Source organism: Cygnus atratus, chromosome 7 (assembly GCF_013377495.2).
Source record: "Cygnus atratus isolate AKBS03 ecotype Queensland, Australia chromosome 7, CAtr_DNAZoo_HiC_assembly, whole genome shotgun sequence".
NCBI classification, from domain to species: Eukaryota; Metazoa; Chordata; class Aves; order Anseriformes; family Anatidae; genus Cygnus; species Cygnus atratus.
This window is the reverse complement of record NC_066368.1, coordinates 37596292-37608535: the sequence shown is the minus strand read 5'-3', so window position 1 is coordinate 37608535 and position 12244 is coordinate 37596292. Positions and strand designations below refer to the sequence as shown.

The following is a 12244-nucleotide window of genomic DNA, read 5'->3' as shown; positions in this document are numbered from 1 at the left end:
CCTGTCAGTTCTATTTCTCAAACACCAGCCTCATTGGAACTTTCACTTGATTTTTTACTCTGGAAAAAAAGCCAAACCTAAGTGTAACAGATGCTCTCCGGAACACCCAGGACACATACAAGAGGATGTGTGTGGTCCACTTCACCACTACAGGACAAAACGGCTTTCTGGAAAATGAGAAGGGTTCTTAGTTTTTCTCAGCAGAAAAACCTTAATATTTACGCTAATTTGATACAACAGGGTCCACTTAATTAAAAGAAAAGTATTCACACAGGAGCTTAACCAAGTATAACTATTTTCCCATGAAGATCGTATCCTCGGTGTAGGCAAACAGTCCAAGGAACACCATACATACAGCAGTTCTGTTCTGTGTGTCTCTGTAATTACAGCAGAGAAACAGTCCTAATGACAGACCATAGTTTAAAAACAGTAATAATAATAAAAGCCCAAAACAGAAGCACAGTGAAAATATATAATGATAAAGCATATATTGGGAAAACATAAAACCTTGATAAGGTCTAAATATTAAAAGATTTAAAGGGACACAAACAGCAAGTAGGAGGCCCTGACTAGTAGTAGATTGGGGAGGATTTTTAGTTAATTTCTGTAAAAGAACAAGACAGAGAATAAAAAGCAGAGAAACTTGAAGTCTGCATTTCTTCCCAAATAACATATATTTTATAAGATCACCAAAATACTTGCGTAGGTTTACAGTTCGAGGCTGCACAAAGACAACACAGACCAAAAACAGGGTTGACATTTAGTGCACAGGGGGGACAAGGATGGATGGATGGATCACAGCGTCCGAACAGGAAAACAGAGGAAAATGCAGAGACGGAGGAAAGAAAAGACATACAGCTATATGGGAAAGTGTGAAACCAAGGAGCAATTACCAGAAAAAGTCACTGTCAGAAAATGCAAGTGCTCAAGGAAAGAAGCATCACAGAGTAAACTGCACCTCCAAGGAAGTGAAAGAGAAGGAAACTTGGCAGTAAGGATATACCTGAAATAGTTAATCAAGGATATCTACCATCAGGATATATGCAGGTTATCTTAACACATAAAGCTCCGCTATGGCTCACTTATGTGCATCCCGCAAAACTGTTTTGAGAAGAGAAATGGTTTCTGAGACCTAGTAAAGCTCTTAAGTGAATTTGTATTTCTGATAAGGGAAAGCAGCATCATTTTCAAAGTTCTAGAAATGATCTCTTAAATTCCTCCCCTCTCTCTTGTATGACAGGTTGCCCTCAACATAGTTCACTGGAGAAGCTTTCAAAACAGAAGAAAAAGGCAGAGGCACCTGAGGGAGGAACAGCATCAGTTAGATCACATAAAGCAAATGGCTTAGTCTGATTCATCATTCAGCCAATGCCCTATTTCAGGTCTTGCATGTCCTTGTGTGGTATCATCCTGTCTGCAGACAATAAAAGCAAACTTTCCTCCCTGTATGCCTCCTCATGTTATGGAAAGCCCAGTCCCAGTCTGTCATCAGCATGACTGTGCTTGTTTGCAACCTGTACTGCTCAGAAATGCTCATGACCCTGACAGCTCCAGCAGTTCTTAAAAAGGGTAATGCAAGCAGTGAAGTGTTAAAACTGTAATTCTATTCTGTCTTTGCCCCATCCCTGGAGGTGTTCAAGGCCAGGCTGGATAGGGCTCCAGGCAATCTGGTCTAGTGGTGGGTGTCCCTGACCACGGCAGGAGGGTTGGAACTAGATGGTCTTCAAGGTCCCTTCCAACACAAACCATTCTATGACTCTATGTTTCCCATTCTGCTACAGAGCCACTGCCTCCTGACAACAATGCTGCAATTAAGATGATAGCACTGAGCATTCCCTGAATTACTGGGTTAAAGAGCAGAGCTCTATATTTAAACTTTTCACTCCATTCAGATCATTTAAGTAATTCTGCTCATGACTTTAAATTTAGACTCCTCCTCCTCAAAACATTCAAAGTAAAGAGCACCCCAAAGAACTAACTGCAACCAGGTTGGTACTAGTCTTTTGCTGGTCCTAATAAACTATGGCTCCTACAGACATCTCCCCTGTACCAGTCCTAGAGTCATCACTATCTCAATAAAAACAGCATTTTTTAAAAATCAGCAAACAAATTACCAGATGGATGGAAGGCAGTCAAGTGTTTTCAGCTTCCAGACAGACAGCCTGAAAACACCTAGGAGCTGGATTCCCAGGAAAGGACCAAATTGCAACAGAATGCTATAGAAATACTTTGTGCCTAAGTGGTGACCCCCCCAGCTGACAGCAAAGTTGACAGATACCATGGGGAATTTCAAGAGGAAGAGGGTCACATTTCTCTCATTTTATTCCTCCTTTATATACAGCAAATAAAGCCAGAAGCCTGCTGACTTTAAGTCCATGTAATTCCTTTTCTACATTTTTCATTTATCATTGTCAATATTTGATCTGGACAGCGTTGCCTCTTCAGGCTCCTTATGCTTACTTTTATCTCTGTCTTTTATCATAATATGAAGTCCACTCTACATTGCACAGGAGATTCCTCCAATAACTAAGAAGACTGGGGGGGGGAACTAATAAAGTTTAAGCATCTCCTCACTTAACCCAACAAAGGTGCCCACAGTGTTATGCATTGGCAGTTCCAAGATGTGATTCTCCACCACCAAGGAAGCAATTAAAATTAAAATTAACAATGTTTATTTTCTGTAAAAAGGTGAAAAGACAACAAAGTCAATAATCTATTCCCAAATAAAAGGTATAAAACACAAGCTTGATATGACTGTAAAGGCACACTGCAATGAAGAAAATGGGAGTTTTGCCCATAATTCAGCTTTAATGCACTGTTTAAACAGCTTTCCTTGTATGTACTTTCAGGTTCACAGTAATAACTTCCAAGATGCAAAGTAAGCAGCCGTATCACAGCTGGTTGCACACAAAAGATACTTCATGAGAAGAGATACTCCATCCAATAAACAAAATAAAAATTACAGATATAGGTCTTCTTCCTAGATGCAAAAACACAAAGCTGAATGAAAGCCAAATCTGAAAACAGAATAAATATGGTATCTTGAAGCCAAATTGTGAAAGAATTAGACTTGTTAGCAGATTGGCCATATCCACACCTTTTTAATTAGGTGCATTATGCCTTTTTCAATAGGTGAGAGAAGGAAATTTGCATACACGGAAACAGAGAAAACAGGTAAAAATAATTGATGCTTTTAGGGGGATTAGGGGAAAGAAGAAATTGAAACTTCTTACCCAATTACATTTTCCATGCTTAGCCAACATTCAGCCCCAATTTCAGCTTAGCCAATGCTCAGAAACAGCCCTGTACCTTCAGGATCTTTCCCACACTGAGGTGGTGACAGTTTTCTTTCTCTTTCCCCACAGTTTTCTCAAGATCTGCTCCTGACTGATGGTGCTTTCCAAAACGCCTCTATAGCTGGCTGCTGATGGCGAGCACTGCAGGTGCAGTCAGCTGGTGAGGAATGCACAGATGTCGAACAGACTGCTCCCTCTTCCCTGGGGGCTCCCAGTCGCCACCAAGGTTGGCTATAGAAATGCTCAAATAGTTGCCAAGCCTTGCCACAGCTGAAAATATATACCTGATCCATCCACAGAAGTCTCCACTCCCATATAAGTATGTCTGGAAGAACACACAAATGCACCATTTTAACTCTACCTCTCATCCCTCTCCCTTTATACATCCTGCAACACAGAGGTAAAACAACCCAGCACCCAAAATCCATTTTAAAAGAAAATGAACAATGCAGCTGCTCAATCTTATTCTTTACTACACCTGGAAAAAGATCTTTGCATGAAGTAATTCTTTTCTCCTCACTCTCCATGAGACAACGTTACATACAGACTGTGGCTGGTGAAAGAGCAGTGCAAGAACAATGTGAGAAGAGGAGTGTTGATTCTTTCAATGCCACAAGTGCAAGGACTTGGCCACATCCTTTCACTTGGTCTTTTGAAGTCAACAAATTGACTGTGGCTAAATCGTCAGGAAGAATGGCATCTGAAAAAGGTACACATGATCAACCAACCTGAGTTCAAGGAACACTATAAATGCTTTGAGATTAGCTAGTCAGAAAAGCCTGCAGATCCTCTAGGCCACTGGGTTACAATCAGGGAGAAGCGTCAGTACTTAGAGACTGACTTGTGGAAGCACGACTAAAGCAGCCCTGTGCGACATTGTTTGAGAACCACTGACCCAGAAAGGCACTAAAGCAAAGCTGTGCATAACACTCCCAACACAGGCACTCAGCCCTGTGCTCTGCTGTTGGAAGGAAAATACTGCACACAGCTCCACGATTTCACAGTCCACATACAAAGCTAAGGGAGCTTTTGTGCTGACAGTGAAATGAAAATGTCTACTTCCCTTCTTACTTTCTCCTCAAGTCTCAAGTTAAAAGCTGTGTGGTGCTTTCCCGCTTTCTCTTCCCCCTTCTTATTCCACCCTTCCATAGCAATTCCAGCTGAATCAATTAGTGATTAAATTCCATGTGTTTTCCTGTAAACATCTGATTATTCTGGCTTCCCTGGAACATTACAAAAGGCCCCCCCTGCCACTCCTCTCCCATTCCCCGAGATCGAAGCATACACGACTTCGTCTTAGCACCACTTCTCAGTAAGGCCACATTTGTGTTTTTAAGAGAGGCATCCAGCCAGCTGGAGGTTTCTTTCTGGCTTCACTAAGTGCAAAGCCTTTTAGACCTGTAGACTGAGCCAAAACCCAGACTTACCATGCCCATGTGGGACCAATGATATTCTTGCATTACTTGAAAAAGAAAATACGTGAACCATCAGATTGAAAAGCATGTGACATGGCATCTGAATATTATCACTGTAGGATACTATCAGTGTTTCAGCAGATGAAACACAGCAGGGCCCAGTGTGCAGGATAACTGGTTTTTAAGACAATCAGCTATGTTGCATTTTAAGGTAGGTAGAAAAAAAAAATCGTAAAGCAGAAATATTGCTGGAGTTTTATACAATATTTACACGTCAATGTGAGAATCTGATCTAATGCTCAGCACAACCAGCAGAAGTATTTTCACTGAATTCAATAGGCACAGGGTCAGGATTTAAATTGATGTTGTGCTGGTACATGCACATATGTTTATGCATATAAACACCGTGCCATACAGTATTATAATCATTTTTTTGGCATGGAACTGTCTATGCATTACACATGAATCACAGCAAAGTGTTTTTTCTGTTGGTGCTGGTGTGTTCTTTTTTTTAGTATTAAAAAACATCTTCCTCCTTTGGGAGGTAACCATAGACCATTCTAATCTCTGTGATAACATAGATTTTCTTCTTGCTAATAATCTTCTCCCCTCCTCAGTATAAAAAGTGAGCTTGTAAAGTGAATGACCAACCAAAATCCCTTCAGTTAAGGAACAACCTGCTCAGATGCATTGATACTCCTAAACTACATTTTCTTACTCATGTTTTGAAGATGCATGTTCCTTTTGTTTTAACAGATTTACAATAGACAAAGTCAGTGACAACCCCCTGAGTTAGCTCATAAATCAGCAAAAAAGTCAGGGGAAACTGCCTTTTTTATCCTAGCAGCACAAACAGAAATTGCCCTTATCCAGCATTATTTACCAGACCATCTTCCCGGTGAATTGCATAACCCTTGCAAACAGGTCCTGAACACATCCATGCTCCTGGAGACTCAGGCAGTTGCAGATAATAGGGCTATTCATGGGAAACATTTTTTTCTGATTCTTATCCTTCAGCTTAACTACCAGTCCAACCTGAATACTATTAAAACATACAAAAGGGAAATCATTGCCCAAATACCAACACTGAAACCACTTCGTACTTCTAACCACTATTTTCTCCAGGCAAAGGCTCTACCATCTCACCCTCACCCTGACTCAAGTCTGACTCAAATGTCAAAAGAAAAGCAGAGCTGTTCAAATGAAATAGCATTTAAATCCTATGTCTACAGAATAACAGCAAAGTTCTCACTAAAACAGGTAAATATAGTTTTTCTGGCTTACAGGATAGGGAAACTGAGGAACAGAGCACAGGCACGGGCACTTACCAGGTCAGCAGCAGAAGCCACAATCCGAGATAAGAGCCACTGAGCGCACGGACTCCTAACCACTGCCTGCTTCCTTCAGAGCGCTATTTTCTGCCTGCTCAGAGCACCCTTGAGTTTTTGGCTTGCATGGAGCACAGGCCACACTGCACTTTCTGAGGTTGCTGGCATAGCCAGGACAGGACTGTGGCTCTTTCAAAGTTCTGTCCTCCAGCTGCAATCCTTCATCACCACAGATACAATATACATTATGTTCAATACAGGGCACCTACAAGTGTTTACCAAAGGCAGTCATTTGGTGCAAAACCAGTTTCCCAGTAAAAATCACCGTCTTTTCCTTTTTTCTAGCACCTTCTTGTCAATTCCAACTCACAATTAGTTATGCATTTTCTCTACCAAAGGACATCCCACACTGCAACACAAAATTTAGGAAAATATTTTTTCAACAACAAGCCTGATACCTTCTTACCAAACAGAACAAGAACAGTTCTTTTAACAAAATCATATTTTAAATGTTATCAGAGCTGTCTCTTCTCCATTTCAATGGCAGCTGGATGACAATTTTCTGTCCTTTTTGCTGCCTTTCTTGTCTATCTCAGCTGGACTCAAGCTAATAAGCTTCTCATTAATGAAATGACTATGCCAAGGTACTGGCAGATGGCCCTGTGTTCCAAGCACATCTTTCCGTTCCCTCCCTCCCAGAAGTCCTAATCTACACACAGTGTAATCGTCACAAAAACATATGCTCCCTGACAGAAAGCTTCCCTTCCATTATCTCTGTACTCTAAGGGACTGACCCCTGAAACCTCAGGGACATGAAGCAACTCCCTTCTTACTCAAGTCTCAGTTTCCTCTGTGCCTGAAAACACATTCACCAGGTCCTGGCCAAAGTGTCTGTACCATGCTAATCTCTCTCACCATACTACTGTCTGTATCCTATTCCGTTACTAAGCAAAATGCATATACACATATATATCCATACTAAAAAAAAATAAAGTAATACATATACGGTATTTCTTACATGCAATGCTTTGCTTTGCCACTGTTTTATATACAGGTCCCTGTGACAGTACATGAGCCTTCCTCTCAGAAAAAGTATATAACTTATTATGTTGGTTACCTGTAAATCTCTTGTGCACCACTTCCATTGTAATGCCGAGTGAGTCAGTCACTAATTGTGTATCTCATATATCTTAAAATAATCTATTTGTATCATCTGTTGGCCTCCTCTCCCCCATCAATTTAATCAGATTATTGTGATTGATGAATTCATTAATATGGCCATCATATCCTGAGAGCACAGCAACTTCTAGAGAGACACTCAGGAAGGAAGAACAACTATCTCCCTTTTGCACACGCAAAGCATTATGAGCAGAGAAGTAAATGAGTACTATCTGTTTCCCAGTTGTGGAAGGACTACAGAAAGGTTATTTCTTGACATTTAGGATCAACCTGGCTGGAGCCCCTCAGAGAAGGCTGGCGGCACGATGGGTGCTGACAGGCCACCATAGTGAGATGGGCTATTTTAGGTCTCCAAGTTGATTCTGGGCCTTCTGATTTTATTTTTTTCCAGAGGAAGAGACAATTTGATTGACAGTTCTCTTCTGCATTTAAGCCCAACAGTACTGAACAGTTTTCCTCAGCAATATAATGCAGAAAAGCTTGCCTTTAATCTTTGCCCCCCTCTTTTTCAACTTCAAGTTGAAAGTCTTTCAAGACAGACCCTTCCTCACCGAACAAGTCACTCCTGATTGTATGGAATAACTTAAGCCTGGCAGCTCCAACACTGCCTACTTTATGACGTGTAAAATAGCTCAAATGCACACTCATATTATATACTGAAACAAAAAACAATAGGTCAAATACAAATACCAGTAAAACAAGAAAAAAAAGAGAAATATTATTTAGTCAGTGGTAAAGACAGCATAATTATACTTCATATTTCTGTAGCTTTCGTCAACCAAAAACAAATAACCTAAAACACTTTGACAGCGTACCTTCCCAATCCTGTCAAGTAGTAAATAAAATGAAAATAGAAGGAGCATGGCACTTACCCTGAGAAACAGTGACAGCAGAAAAGCATGCAACAACACCGTTCAAATACCCAGGAGTTGTGACTGCCTGAGGAGGGTGATAAAAAATGACATCCACCAGAGCTCGCTACTTGAGGAAAACTATTCACAACTGAGACATATTTGCCTTCAGCTGTAACTTTGTATCTTTCTAAAAACATCATAAACCAGATTTAAAAGGTATCAGTTAAAAATATGGTAGGACACCAAATTCCTAGCAAGGAAACCTAGTCTCTACCTTCTGCTGGCTGCCAGCGCAACACCCAAGATGACACTGAGCATCAGAGGATCAAAAAGATCTCAGTGAGCATCTGTCGAGCAGAGAACACGAAATTTGGATAAGGATTATTTTGGGAGGATGGCCAGCCTGGTAAACAGCAGCAAGCAAACAGGAAAGGCTACTTGTTGCAGGCAGAAATGCACAATAGGCTTCCAGAAACTAAACACACCACATGTAATTAAAGCAATTTATTAAAACTATGTGGCTTCACACATTTGCAAATGCATTTTCCCCTTTCTAGTCTCGGAGTGATGTGCTTATTCATGCAAACTGAAAGGAAATATGTGAACAGTTTTGAAAATACAAGCAGAAAATGTGAGAACAGAACATTTGATATGGCATTATCTTGCAAATGCCTCCAGATTCCTCTCTGGTCACTGTGTGGGCAACACATTCTCAGGACAGGGTGGGGGTGGGCAGGAGAAGGGGACTGTACTGCTATTCATGAACTTGGTTTTGTCTTTTCCTGCTGAGGTTCATAGTGACCTACTGGAGCACTGGGGAGGAGGGAGGAGAGCTTGTTCTGGCGGAAAAAGCAGGCCCAAGGAGCCTCGGAGGCCGAAGGTGCCTGAAGAGACCAGGCCAGGGGAGCTGGGACCTCTCGCCGAGGTGGTGGCCGGCCCAGGCTGCCAACTGCTGCCCACACAGACCTGTAACTCCCCACTCATGCTTTCACGTCACTTTATGGCCTCTCACTTGGATGTACCCTATGCAATCATTGAAGAGAAAGTTAACTCATCACAGTGAAGTTCTTACAGAACAGGCCATCCTCTCCCCAGCCCCTGCATACGTAAAAATAAAAGTTACATCGCCTTCATTGCCTAGACTTTCACAGAAGTCCAGAGATGTAGGCAACAGCTACTCGGGACAGATGGACCAGAAAGGACGGCAATATTTGCAGCCACACTGACAAACAACGCCTGCAGGCATCCACACCGGAGAAATGAAGCATTCCCATCTTGCATCATACATCTGGCTGTTATAAACACAGGAACCATCCCACCATCTCGCTCCAGCAAGCATCAGGGACATGATCAGACAGCATGTTACTGTTGACAGCTGAAGATCCTGGTAAGGCCTCCTGTTTACTGGGAAAGGACTCTGCCCATAGATTTTCCTCTCAACAATCTCCTGCCAGCAGATACTCCTTTCCATCATTCACCCGGACCCTTTTTAACACCAACCAGCTTTATAGCCAAGGCGAAACGAGAAAGCAAGGCCTCTCTGCAGCTCTGAAGACAGGGAGAGATTTTGAAGCTGCGGTATGGAAATAATGCATGATTGCTAAGTGGATGATAAGCCCTGAGCACATAACAGATAGCTATTGTTGTAGGCTGGCTATGGACGGAGCGGCACTGAATCATGCCTACAAATTAGGTGGTAAAGGAAAAGGTGGGGGGGACACAGTTGGGGATTTTGGATAACTGTTTTTTTCTGAGCAGCCCACTGTCCAGGTATCCCTCACAGCAGAGGGATGTGGAAATAACAGAGCTGTGATTTAGCCCAGGCCCCTTTCAAAACCTCTCCCTATGAGACATCAAGAATGCCTTCATACACTGGAGCCTATAAAAATGGTAAAAGATAGTGTTTGGGGTCTTCTCAGTTGAGTGTTAATTTCTGTTCCATTTTTAGACCAGTAACATCTCGGGCATATAAGCTAGAAAATTACTCTGCCATGTAAGAAGAAAATAATACAACAAGCAAGACTGAAGCACAGTAGAATGAGAGAAGCCACTAGACTGTGATCACAGTGAGTTATAAACCAGAATACATCACATTAATGAGGTAGGAAAAGATTTGCTATACGTAGAGGATTACAGAGTCTAATAAAAACATTCTCTATTAAGAGAAAAACATAATCCAATCCATAGGGAAACAGCTTTCAAATTATACAAATCATGGTACAAAGTGCAGAATACAAAAATTCAGGAAAAATGGCATGCAGCACTGACCTAAAGCAAGTTGCCATTAAAAACTGATAAAATTGTAGCGCTGGTGAATGGCAAATGTATCTATTTTATCTAACCAAACTAACCGTAGGAAAATATTTTAAAGACTTGAACTAGCAAACACTGTGCTCTGAAGCAACATAGATGATGGCACAGAGAGATTTAGATTAATAAACCTGATTTCTTTAGCTAGAAAAGGAGTTGAAATGAATGATTTTTTTTGTGTGTGTGTGATGCATTCAAAGAGTACCCAATACAGCTTGCACCTGACCCGTGATGAGGACTGTATGTACTCTGGCAGTACAAGCCAATTGTAATCCAAAAACTAATTGACATGTGTTACCTTCAGACGAATCAAACAAAGAAGAAGTAACACAATAGCACATTGTATTTAAGGTTAATAAAAGCAAAGTACCAAGATGTGGAAACCATAATCACACATACTTTTTCTTTTTTCTTTCTTTTTTTTTTTAAAAAGGTCATAAATGAATTACTAACTCATGAAAAAGGAAAAAAACATAGACACCTTCATGAAGGTAAGCCGTGTGCTCAATAAGCAGTGACAGTAAAAATGCAAATTAAGTTTATATATATATGCATATGAGGAATTAAAAGGTGAGTAGCATAAGAATTAACATGCTCTCTCCCCTGTGAAAACACTGGCCAGTTCTTACCTCTTCACCCTAAAAACAACAGAACAACATTGAAGTCATGGATTGAAATTGCTAATGAAAAAGAATAACATAAATAAACCAATCTAAAGTCTAACGTTAAAGTTTTAATCTAAAGTCTGTTTGTGTGTGCTCCCTCTCTCTCAAAATCAGAAAGGGAATAGGCTCAAGAGGCACATTAAAAAGTCCTAAACAGTCAAGAGGAGAAACCAGACTGATTAAGAACAATTAATTAGTATTCATAATAAAAGAGCAAGGGAATACACAATGAAACTCAGAGGCAAAAATTTGTCTGATTTGAGATTATATAGTTTCACATCATACACAATTAGCCAGTAGTGCTCACCATAACATTAGCACTGATGTTGAGAAAAGTATGAAACATATATATATATATATAATAAACATATTTGAATTAATCGTAATAAACATCAGGAAGCACAGAAACTCTCCTGTTTCAAGGCACAACAGTTTTTTCTACTCCTGAAGATTCACAATAAACATCTAGGAAAAGTGTAGTTTAACAGAATTTTTTTCTTAAACAGTAAGAGCTACTGTCAATAGCAGAAGGACTGTGAATCTTGATGGACAGATGCTCTGATCCACTACAAGCAGGGGAGGAGGCATAACAACACTAGCAGTTTCTCGTGCAGGAAAAACATGTTTGTAAATTATATCATAGTTCCACAGTGATGTAAAGTCTTACGAAGTGTGCAATACAAATGCAGAACAAAAAAAAAGCATCTAGTTTAAGGATAAGAAGGGAGAAAACAGACAGATATATAGGTAAAACTGCAACAGAAGTCAGCAGAAGGGGCCTGACTTTTTTAAATCAAAATTTTTTGTATGTATTTAGAACATTTCTAGAGAGAACTTCCTAAGCATGAGTAGCCACATGGGACGATGATACTTTGACAGTTTCAGTTAGGGGGGGAGGCAGTTACCACTGGCCTGAGAAAAATAATCTATATGGTACCACAAAAAGGAAGAATTATTACATATTTTTTGATGAGGAATAGTAGTAGGGTATAAAGAAAGGGGCAATATGACCAAAACAATGTGTCAGAAAAGTGATCTTGGCAGCAGCTTTCTGAACAGCAATGACGACAGAAATGCCACATTTACTGAGACAAGAGACTGAGGACCTAGGTGCGATTTCTTCTCTTAGAAACATAATAAAAAAAAAAAAAATAGTTACAGTCCAGACATATGGACCTACCTGTAAAGTTCCACACT

At 40.5% G+C, this 12244-nt stretch overlaps 1 protein-coding gene across 5 annotated transcripts in view; it reads right to left on the bottom strand.

The window, feature by feature from the left end:
- Window positions 1-12244, bottom strand: part of NDST2 (N-deacetylase and N-sulfotransferase 2) — a 135244-nt gene that overhangs the window by 53691 nt on the left and 69309 nt on the right. The window contains exon 6 of one of the 5 annotated variants that reach the window (XM_050712103.1): window positions 8091-8157. The exons of the other annotated variants lie outside the window; for them this stretch is intronic. The gene's annotated coding sequence lies outside the window, so the exon portion shown is untranslated. The remainder of the gene's footprint in view (window positions 1-8090; window positions 8158-12244) is intronic. 5 annotated transcript variants of the gene reach the window in all.